Source organism: Rutidosis leptorrhynchoides, chromosome 7 (assembly GCF_046630445.1).
Source record: "Rutidosis leptorrhynchoides isolate AG116_Rl617_1_P2 chromosome 7, CSIRO_AGI_Rlap_v1, whole genome shotgun sequence".
In the NCBI taxonomy this organism is placed as follows: Eukaryota; Viridiplantae; Streptophyta; class Magnoliopsida; order Asterales; family Asteraceae; genus Rutidosis; species Rutidosis leptorrhynchoides.
Window position 1 is genome coordinate 13,135,511 of NC_092339.1, and position 18,741 is coordinate 13,154,251.

The window sequence follows — 18,741 nt, forward strand, 5'->3', positions numbered from 1 at the left end:
GTTCTTCTTTTTCATCAACCTCTAGAAGAATATATTTACTTCTACTATACTCTTGGTTTTATAGTGTTTTTAGTTCTCTCGTGTCTTTATATTGCTATATGCATCGATATATACGGTTTATAGTTTCTGGGTTGTTGTTGAGTTTTATATCTTCCCTTATATTTCGATGTCCCTGCTTCTGTCTTCTATAATCATTGTCATCCCCAATTAATGCTCTCTTTTATTTGCTGTGATTTATACCCCAATTTCTATTTCGGAGTTTTGTCCTTTCGTTTCTTCTTCTTGCGATTAAGCACCGCTTGTAATGGTCCAGAATTCGCATATATGAATTTCGGAATGAACATTGTTAATGTTCTAAGAAGGAAATTGTAATGGCACGATCTTGACTTGTCAAATTACTAGAATACCTCGGAAAAGGCCGAATCATCAAGAAATATTTTCTTGATATTTTAGAGGTTAAAGAGAATACAAGAGTCGTGTAACATAGCACATGATGACGTTATGATCTGTGAATCATCACGTTCCATTTAGAAACTCAGCATGACTTACTGTAATATAATCACATTGATCAAGTGTCATTATATTATACTAGTTTATGCTTCAGTTCCCAACACTACTTCAAAAATATTCCTATTTTAAATTCGAAAGTTTCAGAATTTAGAAACTAAAATAGTTTCTTTTATGATGTAATACAGACAGCACGAAGAGGTAAATGATTTCAGATAAGAATAATTATGGAAATATCTTCAGAAATATGGAGAATATTTATAATGAAAGATACGATGATATCTTAAAATTTCTAATATCAGAGGATGATGAAGAATATTGTCCGTAAGGGTTTAGAGTCAGGAGCAAGGTATTCAATAATGACTTCAGCAGACACGAAATCATTTGGATTCTTTGAAGGTAGATTTCGTCCTTGTGATTTATCCACAGCCTTCTTCATGGTTTGCACAATCAGTATTTTTCAGTACCAAATCTTCTCTTTTTCTGAGCTTTGCCAACACACTACTCTTTATCATCAAACTTTTTACTGTTAAGGTCGTTTATAGTTTTTGCTGCTTCATCAGTATTTCGAGAACTAGTTCGCAGTTTAGGGTGTTTTTCAGAAATTTCACATTCAAAGTATATAAGTCCAGAAGATATACACATATAATTGTTGGCGTAGACATGCTGCGAGATTTCAAAATACTGATTTCTAATTTCCGATGATTTGTATGGCAATTCTCGTTACAAGATGCAGATGAGTAAATGATGGGGCTTTGATAAATATAAAGATTTTTCGGAAAGTCAAAGATCAACGAAGTTGTTAATAAGTTTACTGCTAATGTGGCGAGATATGAAAGGTTCCCCGGTAATAATGATGAAGGGGTAATCATTACTAAACGTGTAGGGATATGTGGCTTGTAGGGATATATTAACCCCAATAATTTTCACAATGTACCTAAATAAAGTGTTACATAAAAAATATGTATCAAAATGGTATTTAAATATGCGTAAGAGTTCAAATCCAAAGGTAATAATTCGTAAATTCTAAAAGTTCAATATTCACCTTTAAAAATTGTAAAACTACTTTTTTGGCTTCAATATTCACCTTTAGAAATTGTAAAACTACTTTTTCGGCATCAAAACTATTTTGAATGAAAGCAAGCCTTCAGGAAGTCTTGATCATAGTGTCGTTATCTATTTATCGTGCGAAAGTGGGTCCAATTTTCAACCGAAGTTTTTTTAGCACGCTTGCCACATAATTCGGCACAATAATGTGGCCAACGTAATGTGCTCAAAAATGTGATTTGCAGCCATGAATTATTAACAAAACGAAACTATAGTCAAATATATTTGCATTTAATATTGGGATGGCACCCGCGATTCGTGGGCACGGATCTACTACATCCATCACCCGCACCCGCAGATTTTTTTAGGATCCATTAGCCCGCGAATCTTGCTTAACGGATTTATTTTTAGATCCATGCCCGTACACACGGATATTCGCGGGTCGCGGTTTACCCGCGGATCTTATTCATGAAGTATATATGTAGATTAAAGTATTCAAAAAAGAAAAATTAATATCATTATGCAATTCAAAGTGACATGAAAAACATCATCAATCATATACCCATGTTTATGATATAATACAATGAGAAAACGTATATTAATTATATACTTTTTCCCTAATATATGTGAAGCTACAATGTTTAATAGTAACAATCAAAATTTCGTAGCTAAAAACTAATCATACAGTGGGTTGACGAATTACTAAAATGATAGGTAAATATTAAATTTATTAAGATAGTCTAATAAATGAAACAATCGATAACATGCTTTGATTATATAATACATATGATGTGTAGTTGTGTGATGCGCTAGTTACTAAAAAGTTCGATACCACAATGATATGAGGAATGTAAAAAGTTATACGGAGTAAATTATTACCATTGTCCATTTATTCAAGGTGGCGTTTTTCACATTTAGAACGAGTATATTCGCGGATTATTCAAACGAGTATTACGGATTTTCATATCAGATTTTACACACAACGGATCTATTACATCCATCACCCACCCGCGACCCGTCATCGGGTACAAGATTACATCCATCGCCCACCCGCGGGTCAAAATTTTTGATTTTATCCGCCCATTACGGGTGCGGGTACCCGCGGATCTCGAATTTTTTTAGATCCATTGCCATCCCTAATTCAATATAAAATTTTAAAATAGAAAAAATTATAGATTTATGAATTAATAGATATCAAAAAGTGTCACAAAATAATAGAACCATTAAATCAAGATGTCACTAAACGTGTAAGGATTTGTGGCTAGTGGGGATATATTAACCCAAAAAATATTCACAATGTACCAATATAAAGTGTTAAAAAAAAAATAAGTATCAAAATGGTATTTAAATATGCCTAAGAGTTCATATCCAAAGGTAATAATTATCGTAATTTCTAAAAGTTCAATATTCACCTTTAGAAATTGCAAAACTACTATTTCGGCGTCAAAAATATTTTGAATGAAAGAAAGCCTTCAGGAAGTCTTGATCATATCGTCGTTATCTATTTATCATGCAAAAATGGGTCCAATTTTCAACCAAAGTTTTTTTAGCACGCTAGCCACATAATTCGGCCCAATTATGTGGCCAATGTAATGTGCTCAAAAATGTGATTTGCGGCCATCAATTATTAACGAAACGAAACTATAGTAAAATATATTTGCATTCAATATGAAGTTTTAAAATAGAAACAATTATAGACTTATGAATTGAGAGATATTAAAAAGTGTCACAAAATAATCGAACCATTAAAACAAGATGTCACTAAACGTGTATGGATTTGTGGCTAGTGGAGATATATTAACCTCAAAGATATTCACAATGTACCTAAATAAATTGTTACATAAATAATATGTATCAAAATGGGATTTAAATATGCATCAGAGTTCAAATCCAAAGGTAATAATTATCGTAATTTCTAAAAGTTCAATATTCACCTTTAGAAATTGTAAAACTACTTTTTCGTCTTCAAAACTATTTCGAATGAAAGCAAGCCTTCAGGAAGTCTTGATCATAGTGTCGTTATCTATTCATCGTAAGAAAGCAGGTCCAATTTTCAACCGAAGTTTTTTTAGCACGCTTGGCACATAATTCGGCCCAATTATGTGGCCAACGTAGTGTGCTCAAAAATATGATTTGCGACCATGAATTATTAACGAAACGAAACTATAGTAAAATATATATATGCATTCAATATGAAATTTTAAAATAGACACAATTATAGAGTTATGAATTGAGATATATCAAAAAGTGTCACAAAATAATCAAACCATTAAACCAAGATGTCACTAAACGTGTAAGGATATGTGGCTTGTGGAGATATTAACCTCAAAAATATTTACAACGTACCTAAACAAAGTGTTACATAAAAAATATGTATCAAAATGGTATTTCAATATGCATAAGAGTTCAAATCCAAAGGTAATAATTATCGTAATTTCTAAAAGTTCAATATTCACCTTTAGAAATTGTGAAACTACTTTTTCGGCGTCAAAACTATTTCGAATGAAAGCAAGCCTTCAGGAAGTCTTGATCATAGTGTCGTTATCTATTCATCGTGCGAGGGTCCAATTTTCAATCGAAGTTTTTTAAGCACGTTTGCCACATAATTCGGTCAAATTATGTGGCCAACGTAATGTGTTCAAAAATGTGATTTACGACCATGAATTATTAACGAAACGAAACTATAGTCAAATATATTTGCATTCAATATGAAATTTTAAAATAGAAACAATTATAGATTAATGAATTAATAGATATCAAAAAGTGTCACAAAATAATAGAACCGTTAAACCAAGATGTCACTAAACATGTTAGGATTTGTGGCTAGTGGGGATATATTAACTGTAGTGACCCGAACTTTTCCATGTTTTCATATATTAAATGAAATTGATATTTACATGATTAAATGTTTCCAACATGTTAATCAATCAAACTTGTTAAGACTTGATTAATTGAAATGAGTTTATGTAGACAATTGACCATCCCGTTTGCCTGATGATTCACGAACGTCATAACTTGTGATAATTATATAATCATTTTATTTTTAATGATGTAAGTTTTTATTTTATATATATTTATATAAGAAGAAATACAATTAAATCAAAGATGTACAAAAAAAACACTATTTGCTACAGTAAAACACTATTTACTACAGTAAAACACTATTTACTACAGTAAATTTTTACTTTGCTACAGTAAAATACTATTTGCTACAGTAAAAAACTATTTGCTACAGTAAAATACTATTTACTACAGTAAATATTATTTACTCGTATCCAATCTTTATTCGTACTCGTACAATACCCAACCTCTAGACGTATATACTATTGGTATATATACTCAATGATCAGCTCTTTAGCAGCCTTAATGAGTCATCAAACATGTTGTAACCATCATTTGGCAACTAGCATGAATGAGTACACTAAAAATCAAATTAATAGAGCCTATATCTTGACTCCATATTCACGTTTTCTTTCACCCACTACAAACACATTTCCAATCCAACTTTTCTGCATCAAACACATCTCTCTCAAGTTCTCTCTCATTGTTCTAAGTGTTCTTCATCATCTTCATCAGAATCTACATCAATCTAGTTCATAAATCCAAACATAAATCAACTTACAAAACAACAACTCAAGAACACATCAAGAACACTTCCAAGTTTGCTAGCTTACTTCCAATCTTGCAAATTCATTTCAAGTGATCATCCAAACTCAAGAAATCTTTCTTTTTACAGTAAGATATATTTCTAAATTCAAGGTAATACTCATATTCAAACTTTGATTCAATTTCTATAAATATAAGAATCTTAATTCGAGTGATAATCTTACTTGAACTTGTTTTCGTGTCATGATTCTACTCCAAGAACTTTCAAGCCATCCAAGAATCCTTTGAAGTTAGATCATTTCTTGTCACTTCCAATAGATTTACCTACTATATTTGAGGTAGTAATGATGTTCATAAAATTATTCGATTCATATATATATATATATATATATATATATATATATATATATATATATATATATATATATATATATATAACTATCTTATTCGAAGATTTAAACTTGTAATCACTATAACATAGTTTAGTTAATTCTAAACTTGTTCGCAAACAAAGTTAATCCTTCTAACTTAACTTTTAAAATCAACTAAACACATGTTATATATCTATATGATATGCTAACTTAATGATTTAAAACCTGGAAACACGAAGAACACCGTAAAACCGGATATACGCCGTCATAGTAAAACATGGGGCTGTTGTGGGTTGGAAAAATAAAAATTATCTTAATCTTTGAATTTGAAGTTTGTTTTTTGGAAAAATGATATCTCGTATGAACATGATACTATATCCAAAAATCATGGTTAAACGCAAAGTTGAAGTATGTTTTTCAAAATGGTCATCAAGATGTCGTTCTTTCGACGGAAATGATACCTCTTTCAAAAATGACTTGTAACCTATAACTCCGACTATAAACCATCACCTTTTCTGTTTATTTTCATAAAGTGAAGTTCAATATAAAACCATAGCAATTTGATTCACTCAAAACGGATTTAAAACGAAGAAATGATGGGTAAAACAAAATTGGTTAAAAATGGTTAATTTGACTACGGGATGAATTTACAAAAATCTATACTAACCATAACTTAACTAACTTATATTGTATTATACATGTAGTCTAACATATATTATGTAACCTTGATAGACCATAGACACGTATACAATATTTTGACATATCATATCGACGTCATATATATATATTATTTGGAACAACCATAGACACTCTATATGCGGTAATGATCGAGTTAACTATACAGGGTTGATGTTGATTCCAAAATAATATATATATTTTGAGTTGTGATCGAGTCTGAGACTTGTAGACACTGGGTCGTGGATTGATTCGAGATATATATACTGATTTATTTATTTCTGTATTACTAACTGTGGACAACTAATTGTGGACTATTATCGTTGGACTGTTAATTTAACAAACTTAAATTGTTAAAATGTAATAAAAAATGTTGCGAATATATTTCGATCATACTTTGATATATACATATATTTGTTATAGGTTCGTGAATCGACCAGTGACCAAGTCTTATTTTTCGACGAAGTGAAAATCTGTGAAAGTGAGTTATAGTCCCACTTTTGAAATCTATTATTTTTTGGGGATGAGAATACATGCAGTTTTATAAATGTTTTACAAAATACACACAAGTACGTGAAACTACATTCTATGGTTGAAATATCGAAATTGAATATGCCCCTTTTTGCTTGGTAGCCTAAGAATTAGGGAACTGGCCCCTAATTGACGCGAATCCTAAAGATAGATCTATAGGCACTAACAAGCCCCAGTCAGAGAGTTTGAACTGCTTTAGTACTTCGATTTTATCATGTCCGAAGGGAGTCCCGGAATGATGGGGATATTCTATATGCATCTTGTTAATGTCGGTTACCAGGTGTTTACCATATGAATGATTTTTATCTCTATGTATGGGATGTATATTTATGAAAATTGGAAATATGAAATTTTGTGGTCTATTATTATGAATTGATAAATATATAGGTTAAACCTATAACTCACCAACATTTTTGTTGACGTTTTAAGCATGTTTATTCTCAGGTGATTGTTAAAAGCTTCCACTGTTGCATACTAAATTAAGGACAAGATTTAGAGTCCATGCTTGTATGATATTGTTTAAAAACTGCATTCAAGAGTTTAATTTGTTGTAACATAATATTTATTGTAAACCATTATGTAATGGTCGTGTGTAAGCGTGATATTTTAGATTATCATTATTTGATAATCTAGGTAATGTCCTTTAAACCTTTGTCGATAAAATAAAGGTTATTGTTTGTTTTAAAAATTAATGCAGTCTTTGAAAAACGTCTCATATAGAGGTCAAAACCTCGCAACGAGATCAATTAATATGAAACGTTTATAATCAATATGAACGGGACATTTCAGTTGGTATCCAAGTGTTGGTCTAGGAGAACCAGAAATTGCATTAGTGTGTCTTATCGAGGTTGTTAGGATGCATTAGTGAGTCTGGACTTCGACCGTGTTTTCTTTAAAAACGATTGCTTAACACTTTTTGTTGGAAACTATATATTGTTAACATGTAAATATTATGTGATATATTAATCTCTTAATGTGTTTGATATTGTGCGATATGAAATGTCCCGTTCATATTGATTATAAACGTTCCATATTAATTGATTTCGTTGCGAGGTTTTGACCTCTATATGAGACGTTTTTCAAAGACTGCATTCATTTTTAAAACAACCATAACCTTTATTTTATCAATAAAGGTTTCAAAAGCATTACGTAGATTATCAAATAATGATAATCTAAAATATATTATTTACACACGTCCATTACATAATGGTTTACAATAGAAATATATTACATCGACATATGTTTCTTAAATGCAGTTTTTACACAATATCATACAAACATGGACTCCAAATCTTGTCCTTATTTTAGTATGCAACAGCGGAAGCTCTTAGTATTTACCTGAGAATAAACATACTTTAAACGTCAACAAAAATGTTGGTGAGTTATAGGTTTAACCTATATATATATATATATATATATATATATCAAATCGTAATAATAGACCACAAGATTTCATATTTCAATACGCATCCCATACATAGAGATAAAAATCATTCATATGGTGAACACCTGGTAACCGACATTAACAAGATGCATATATAAGAATATCCCCATCATTCCGGGACACCCTTCGGATATGATATAAATTTCGAAGTACTAAAGCATCCGGTACTTTGGATGGGGTTTGTTAGGCCTAATAGATCTATCTTTAGGATTCGCGTCAATTAGGCTGTCTGTTCCCTAATTCTTAGATTACCAGACTTAATAAAAAGGGGCATATTCGATTTCGATAATTCAACCATAGAATGTAGTTTCACGTACTTGTGTCTATTTTATAAATCATTTATAAAACCTGCATGTATTCTCATTCCAAAAATATTAGATTTTAAAAGTGGGACTATAACTCACTTTCACAGATTTTTACTTCGTCGGGAAGTAAGACTTGGCCACTGGTAGATTCACGAACCTATAACAAATATGTACATATATATCAAAGTATATTCAAAATATATTTACAACACTTTTAATACATTTTGATGTTTTAAGTTTATTAAGTCAGCTGTCCTCGTTAGTAACCTACAACTAGTTGTCCAACGTTAGATGTACAGAAAAAAATTGATATATATTATCTTGAATCAATTCACGACCCAGTGTATACACGTCTCACGCTAGATCACAACTCAAAGTAAATATATTTTTGGAATCAACCTCAACCCTGTATAGCTAACTCCCACATTACTGCATATAGAGTGTCTATGGTTGTTCCAAATAATATATACACATGGGTCGATATGATATGTCAAAACATTTGCATACGTGTCTATGGTATCCCAAGATTACATAATATATTAGAATACATGTATAATACAATATAAGTTAGCTAGGATATGATTAATATAGATTTGTTACCAATTTTCACGTTGCTACAACAAGAAAAATTATCCAATCTTGTTTTACCCATAACTTCTTCATTTTAAATCCGTTTTGAGTGAATCAAATTGCTATGGTTTCATATTGAACTCTATTTTATGAATCTAAACAGAAAAAGTATAGGTTTATAGTTGTAAATATAAGTTACAAGTCTTTTTTGTAAAGGTAGTCATTTCAGTCGAAAGAACGACGTCTAGATGACCATTTTAGAAAACATACTTCCACTTTGAGTTTAATCATGATTTTTGGATATAGTTTCATGTTCATAAGAAAAATCATTTTCCCAGAAGAACAACTTTTAAATCAAAGTTTATCATAGTTTTTAATTAACTAATCCAAAACAGCCAGCGGTGTTACTACGACGGCGTATGTCCGGTTTACAGTGTTCTTCGTGTTTTCAGGTTTTAAATCATTAAGTTAGCATATCATATAGATATAGAACATGTGTTTAGTTGATTTTAAAAGTCAAGTTAGAAGGATTAACTTTTGTTTGCGAACAAGTTTAGAATTAACTAAACTATGTTCTAGTGATTAGAAGTTTAAACCTTCGAATAAGATAGCTTTATATGTATGAATCGAATGATGTTATGAACATCATTACTACCTCAAGTTTTCTGGATAAAGCTACTGAAAAAGAGAAAAATGGATCTAGCTTCAAAGGATCCTTGGATGGCTTGAAAGTTCTTGAAGCATAATCATGACACGAAAACAAGTTCAAGTAAGATTTCCACTCGAAATAAGATTGTTATAGTTATAGAAATTGAATCAAAGTTTGAATATGAGTATTACCTTGTATTAGAAAGATATCTTACTATAAATAAGAAAGATTTCTTAAGGTTGGATGATCACTCTACAAGATTGGAAGTAAGCTAGCAAACTTGGAAGTATTCTTGATTTTATGAAACTAGAACTTGTAGAATTTATGAATAATACTTAGAACTTGAAGATAGAACTTGAGAGAGATCAATTAGATGAAGAAAATTGAAGAATGAAAGTGTTTGTAGGTGTTTTTGGTCGTTGGTGTATGAATTCGATATAAAGGATATGTAATTTTGTTTTCATGTAAATAAGTCATGAATGATTACTCATATTTTTGTAATTTTATGAGATATTTCATGCTAGTTGCCAAATGATGGTTCCCACATATGTTAGGTGACCCACATGGGCTGCTAAGAGCTAATCATTGGAGTGTATATACCAATAGTACATACATCTAAAAGCTGTGTATTGTACGAGTACGAATACGGGTGCATACGAGTAGAATTGTTGATGAAACTGAACGAGGATGTAATTGTAAGAATTTTTGTTAAGTAGAAGTATTTTGATAAGTGTATTGAAGTCTTTCAAAAGTGTATGAATACATATTAAAACACTACATGTATATACATTTTAACTGAGTCGTTAAGTCATCGTTAGTCGTTACATGTAAGTGTTGTTTTGAAACCTTTAGGTTAACGATCTTGTTAAATGTTGTTAACCCAATATTTATAATATCAAATGAGATTTTAAATTATTATATTATCATGATAATATGATGTATGAATATCACTTAATATGATATATATACCTTAAATGTCGTTACAACGATAATCGTTACATATATGTCTCGTTTCAAAATCATTAAGTTAGTAGTCTTGCTTTTACATATGTAGTTCATTGTTAATATAGTTAATTATATGTTTACTTATCATAATATAATTTTAACTATATATATATATCCATATATATGTCATCATATAGTTTTTACAAGTTTTAACGTTCGTGAATCACCGGTCAACTTGGGTGGTCAATTGTCTATATGAAACCTATTTCAATTAATCAAGTCTTAACAAGTTTGATTGCTTAACATGTTGGAAACACTTAATCATGTAAATAACAATTTCATTTAATATATATATAAACATGGAAAAGTTCGGGTCACTATAGTACCTACCCGTTAAATAAATTTTGTCCCGAAATTTTAAGTAGTTAGAGGTGTTGACGTATCTTCTGGAAATAAATGCTAGTATTTCTTCTTCATCTAATCTTCACGCTCCCAGGTGAACTCGGGTCCTCTACGAGCATTCCATCGAACCTTAACAATTGGTATCTTGTTTTGTTTAAGTCTCTTAACCTCACGATCCATTATTTCGACGGGTTCTTCAATGAATTGTAGTTTTTTCATTGATTTGGATTTCGTCCAACGGAATAGTGAGATCTTCTTTAGCAAAACATTTCTTCAAATTCGAGACATGGAAAGTGTTATGTACATTCGCAAGTTGTTGAGGTAACTCAAGTCGGTAAGCTACTGGTCCGACACGATCAATAATCTTGAATGGTCCAATATACCTTGGATTTAATTTCCCTCGTTTACCAAATCGAACAACACCTTTCCAAGGTGCAACCTTAAGCATGACCATCTCTCCAATTTCAAATTCTATGTCTTTTCTTTTAATGTCGGCGTAGCTCTTTTGTCGACTTTGGGCGGTTTTCAACCGTTGTTGAATTTAGATGATCTTCTCGGTAGTTTCTTGTATTATCTCCGGACCCGTAATCTGTCTATCCCCCACTTCACTCCAACAAATCGGAGACCTGCACTTTCTACCATAAAGTGCTTCAAACGGCACCATCTCAATGCTTGAATGATAGCTGTTGTTGTAGGAAAATTCTGCTAACGGTAGATGTCGATCCCAACTGTTTCCAAAATCAATAACATATGCTCGTAGCATGTCTTCAAGCGTTTGTATCGTCCTTTCGCTCTGCCCTTCAGTTTGTGGATGATAGGCAGTACTCATGTCTAGACGAGTTCCTAATGCTTGCTGTAATATCTGCCAGAATCTTGAAATAAATCTGCCATCCCTATCAGAGATAATAGAGATTAGTATTCCATGTCTGGAGACGACTTCCTTCAAATACAGTCGTGCTAACTTCTCCATCTTGTCATCTTCTCTTATTGGCAGGAAGTGTGCTGACTTGGTGAGACGATCAACTATTACCCAAATAGTATCATAACCACTTGCAGTCCTTGGAAATTTAGTAATGAAATCCATGGTAATGTTTTTCTATTTCCATTCCGGGATTTCAGGTTATTGTAGTAGACCTGATGGTTTCTGATGTTCAGCTTTGACCTTAAAACACGTCAAACATTCTCCTACATATTTAGCAATATCGGCTTTCATACCTGGCCACCAAAAATGTTTCTTAAGATCCTTGTACATCTTCCCCGTTCCAGGATGTATTGAGTATCTGGTTTTATGAGCTTCTCTAAGTACCATTTCTCTCATATCTCCAAATTTTGGTACCCAAATTCTTTCAGCCCTATACCGGGTTCCGTCTTCCCGAATATTAAGATGCTTCTCCGATCCTTTGGGTATTTCATCCTTTAAATTTCCCTCTTTTAAAACTCCTTGTTGCGCCTCCTTTATTTGAGTAGTAAGGTTAGTGTGAATCATTATATTCATAGATTTTACACGAATGGGTTCTCTGTCCTTTCTGCTCAAGGCGTCGGCTACCACATTTTCCTTCCCCGGGTGGTAACGAATCTCAAAGTCATAATCATTCAACAATTCAATCCACCTACGCTGCCTCATATTCAGTTGTTTCTGATTAAATATATGTTGAAGACTTTTGTGGTCGGTATATATAATACTTTTGACCCCATATAAGTAGTGCCTCCAAGTCTTTAATGCAAAAACTACCGCGCCTAATTCCAAATCATGCATCGTATAATTTTGCTCGTGAATCTTCAATTGTCTAGACGCATAAGCAATCACCATCATTCGTTGCATTAATACACAACCGAGACCTTGCTTTGATGCGTCACAATAAATCATAAAATCATCATTCCCTTCAGGCAATGACAATATAGGTGCCGTAGTTAGCTTTTTCTTCAATAATTGAAACGCCTTCTCTTGTTCATCCTTCCATTCAAATTTCTTCCCTTTATGCGTTAATGCAGTCAAGGGTTTTGCTATTTTGGAGAAATCTTGGATGAATCTTCTGTAGTAACCAGCCAATCCTAAAAATGGAATTATATGCTTCGGAGTTTTTGGGGTTTCCCACTTTTCAACGGTTTCGATCTTTGCCGGGTCTACCTGGATACCTTCTTTGTTCACTATGTGACCGAGGAATTGAACTTCTTCCAACCAAAATGCACACTTTGAAAATTTAGCGTACATTTTTTCTTTCCTCAATACTTCTAGCACTTTTCTCAAATGTTCTTCGTGCTCTTGATCATTCTTTGAGTAAATAAGTATGTCATCGATGAAAACAATGACAAACTTATCAAGATATGGCCCACACACTCGGTTCATAAGGTCCATGAACACAGCTAGTGCGTTAGTCAATCCAAACGGCATAATCATAAACTCGTAATGTCCATAACGCGTCCTAAAAGCATTTTTTGGAATATTATCCTCCTTTACTCGCATTTGATGATATCCAGAACGTAAATCTATCTTCGAATAAACCAACGAGCCTTGTAGTTGATCAAATAAGTCATCAATTCTCGGCAGTGGATAACGGTTTTTGATGGTAAGTTTGTTCAACTCTGTGTAGTCAATACACAACCTAAATGTACCATCCTTCTTCTTGACAAACAAAACAGGAGCTCCCCATGGTGATGTGCTTGGTCGAATGAAACCACGTTCTAATAGTTCTTGCAGTTGGCTTTGCAGTTCTTTCATCTCGCTGGGTGCGAGTCTATAAGGAGCACGAGCTATTGGTGCAGCTCCTGGTACAAGATCTATTTGAAATTCAACAGATAGATGTGGAGGTAGTCCCGGTAATTCTTTCGGAAATACATCAGAAAATTCTTTTGCGACTGGAACATCATTGATGCTCTTTTCTTCAGTTTGTACTTTCTCGATGTGTGCTAGAACAGCATAGCAACCTTTCTTATCAGTTTTTGTGCCTTCAATATGAAACGTACCCGTAACAAGCTCCGAGTCTTCCTGTGCCTCTGCCGCATTAATATTGAAAACTCTTCCGCGGCCTTGTCCATTCGTGTTCTCCTGGTTCGGGCAATTTCTAATAATGTGGCCCAGTTTTCCATATTTATAACAAACTACATTGGCATAACTTGCTCCGACACTACTTGCTCCGCCATTACTCGTTCCGACACCATTTGTTCCTTTCGTTCTGTTAACCCCTGGTCCGTAGACCTCACACTTCGCCGCGCTATGACCATTTCTTTTACACTTGTTGCAAAATTTGGTGCAGAACCCCGAGTGATACTTTTCACACCTTTGGCATAGCTGCTTCTGATTGTTGTTGTTGTTGCGGTTGTTATTGTTGTTGGGATGATTGTTGTAGTTGTTGTTGTTGTTGTTGTTGTTGGGCCGTTTATTGTAGTTGCGATTGATGTTGCGATTGTTGGGATAGTTGTTGCGCTTATTGTTGTAATTGCTTTTGTTGTTGTATTGGTGATTCTTATCACCGTTTTCCTCACACTTTCTTTTGACTTGCTTCACATTGGCCTCTTCAGCCGCCTGTTCTTTAATTCTTTCCCCAATCTGGTTCACTAGTTTGTGAGCCATTCTACATGCCTGTTGTATGGAGGCGGGCTCGTGTGAACTTATATCTTCTTGGATTCTTTTCGGTAATCCTTTCACAAACGCGTCGATCTTCTCTTCCTCATCTTCGAATGCTCCCGGACACAATAGGCACAATTCTGTGAATCGTCTTTCGTACGTTGTAATATCAAATCCTTGGGTTCGTACCCCTCTAAGTTCTGTCTTGAGCTTATTAACCTCGGTTCTGGGACGGTGCTTCTCGTTCATCAAGTGCTTGAATGCTGACCACCGTAGTACGTACGCATCGTCTTGTCCCACTTGCTCTAGATAGGTATTCCACCATGTTAATGCAAAACCTGTGAAGGTATGCGTAGCGTACTTCACTTTGTCCTCTTCAGTACACTTACTTATGGCAAACACCGATTCGACCTTCTCGGTCCACCGTTTCAATCCGATCGGTCCTTTGGTTCCATCAAATTCCAAAGGTTTGCAGGCAGTGAATTTTTTGTAGGTGCATCCTACACGATTTCTTGTGCCGTTAGATGCATTGCTAGATTCGGAGTTATTGTTGGTATGTAGCGCAGCCTGTACTGCGGCTATGTTTGCAGCAAGAAAGGTATGAAATTCCTCTTCGCTCATATTCATGGTTTGTCGAGTAGTCGGTGCCATTTCCTTCAAATAGTCAAATGAAACAAGTTAATCATACAGAATATTAAGAGTAGTCAATAGTATCTCGTAGCATAATATGAACTCATTTATAAAAGCTTTTTCTTCATGTTGGCGTTTTATAAGTTTAAATTCGGGTAGTACCTACCCGTTAAGTTCATACTTAGTAGCTAATATACAATTCAACTACTACAATTCTATATGAAAAACTGATTATAATAATATTTCGCGTTCAAACTTTTACACAAAATTTTACAAACTTACAATACCGCTTATTTTACATATAGCATGAAATATAGCACACAATAACTTTGATACAAGATAGTTGTGAAGATAATTCTAGCTAGTACACAAGTCGTTCAGCAAAGGCAATAAAGACACGTAATTCATACGTCCAGAAACAAGTCATGCATTCTGGTTTTACTAGGACTACTTCCCATCCTTGGTCTTGTGGAACATAACCGTTATGGCCGTTGATAAGACAGCGTGTTGTAACGTCGTCAAAGGGACGAGAGTTACGTAATGTCCAACAGTCCCGTACCAATCTAAAAACCTCATTTCTTACCCCAATTACCGACTCCGTCACTTGTGGGAACATTTTGTTTAATAGTTGTAGCCCGATGTTCTTGTTCTCACTTTGGTGAGAAGCGAACATTACTAACCCGTAAGCATAACATGCTTCTTTATGTTGCATGTTAGCCGCTTTTTCTAAATCATGAAGTCCTATATTTGGATATATTGAGTCAAAATTTCTTAACCCGTTGCGTAAAATAGCATTTGGGTTCCCCGCAATATATGCGTCAAAGTAAACACATCGTAACTTATGGATTTCCCAATGTGATATCCCCCATATTTCGAACGAAAGCCTTTTATAAACCAAGGCATTCTTGGAACGTTCTTTGAATGTCTTACAAACTGATCTTGCCTTAAATAGTTGTGCCGAGGAATTCTGACCGACTCTAGACAAGATTTCATCAATCATGTCTCCGGGTAGGTGTAGTGACCCGAACTTTTCCATGTTTATATATATTAATTGAGATTGATGTTTACATGATTAAATGTTTCCAACATGTTAAGCAATCAAACTTGTTAAGACTTGATTAATTGAAATAGGTTTCATATAGACAATTGACCACCCAAGTTGACCGGTGATTCACGAACGTTAAAACTTGTAAAAAACTATATGATGACATATATATGGTTATATATATAGTTAACATGATACTATGATAATAAAACATATCATAAAGTATATTAACAATGAACTACATATGTAAAAACAAGACTACTAACTTAATGATTTTTAAACGAGACATATATGTAACGATTATCGTTGTAAAGACATTTAATGTATATATATCATATTAAGAGATATTCATACATGATAATATCATGATAATATAATAATTTAAAATCTCATTTGATATTATAAACATTGGGTTAACAACATTTAACAAGATCGTTAACCTAAAGGTTTCAAAACAACACTTACATGTAACGACTAACGATGACTTAACGACTCAGTTAAAATGTATATACATGTAGTGTTTTAATATGTATTTATACACTTTTGAAAGACTTCAATACACTTATCAAAATACTTCTACTTAACAAAAATGCTTACAATTACATCCTCGTTCAGTTTCATCAACAATTCTACTCGTATGCACCCGTATTCGTACTCGTACAATACACAGCTTTTAGATGTATGTACTATTGGTATATACACTCCAATGATCAGCTCTTAGCAGCCCATGTGAGTCACCTAACACATGTGGGAACCATCATTTGGCAACTAGCATGAAATATCTCATAAAATTACAAAAATATGAGTAATCATTCATGACTTATTTACATGAAAACAAAATTACATATCCTTTATATCTAATCCATACACCAACGACCAAAAACACCTACAAACACTTTCATTCTTCAATTTTCTTCATCTAATTGATCTCTCTCAAGTTCTATCTTCAAGTTCTAAGTGTTCTTCATAAATTCCAAAAGTTCTAGTTTCATAAAATCAAGAATACTTTCAAGTTTGCTAGCTCACTTCCAATCTTGTAAGGTGATCATCCAACCTCAAGAAATCTTTGTTTCTTACAGTAGGTTATCATTCTAATACAAGGTAATAATCATATTCAAACTTTGGTTCAATTTCTATAACTATAACAATCTTATTTCAAGTGATGATCTTACTTGAACTTGTTTTCGTGTCATGATTCTGCTTCAAGAACTTCGAGCCATCCAAGGATCCATTGAAGCTAGATCCATTTTTCTCTTTTCCAGTAGGTTTATCCAAGGAAATTAAGGTAGTAATGATGTTCATAACATCATTCGATTCATACATATAAAGCTATCTTATTCGAAGGTTTAAACTTGTAATCACTAGAACATAGTTTAGTTAATTCTAAACTTGTTCGCAAACAAAAGTTAATCCTTCTAACTTGACTTTTAAAATCAACTAAACACATGTTCTATATCTATATGATATGCTAACTTAATGATTTAAAACCTGGAAACACGAAAAACACCGTAAAACCGGATTTACGCCGTCGTAGTAACACCGCGGGCTGTTTTGGGTTAGTTAATTAAAAACTATGATAAACTTTGATTTAAAAGTTGTTATTCTGAGAAAATGATTTTTATTATGAACATGAAACTATATCCAAAAATTATGGTTAAACTCAAAGTGGAAGTATGTTTTCTAAAATGGTCATCTAGACGTCGTTCTTTCGACTGAAATGACTACCTTTACAAAAACGACTTGTAACTTATTTTTCCGACTATAAACCTATACTTTTTCTGTTTAGATTCATAAAATAGAGTTCAATATGAAATCATAGCAATTTGATTCACTCAAAACGGATTTAAAATGAAGAAGTTATGGGTAAAACAAGATTGGATAATTTTTCTCATTTTAGCTACGTGAAAATTGGTAACAAATCTATTCCAACCATAACTTAATCAACTTGTATTGTATATTATGTAATCTTGAGATACCATAGACACGTATACAATGTTTCGACCTATCATGTCGACACATCTATATATATTTCGGAACAACCATAGACACTCTATATGTGAATGTTGGAGTTAGCTATACAGGGTTGAGGTTGATTCCAAAATATATATAGTTTGAGTTGTGATCAATACTGAGATACGTATACACTGGGTCGTGGATTGATTCAAGATAATATTTATCGATTTATTTCTGTACATCTAACTGTGGACAACTAGTTATAGGTTACTAACGAGGACAGCTGACTTAATAAACTTAAAACATCAAAATATATTAAAAGTGTTGTAAATATATTTTGAACATACTTTAATATATATGTATATATTGTTATAGGTTCGTGAATCAACAGTGGCCAAGTCTTACTTCCCGACGAAGTAAAAATCTGTGAAAGTGAGTTATAGTCCCACTTTTAAAATCTAATATTTTCGGGATGAGAATACATGCAGGTTTTACA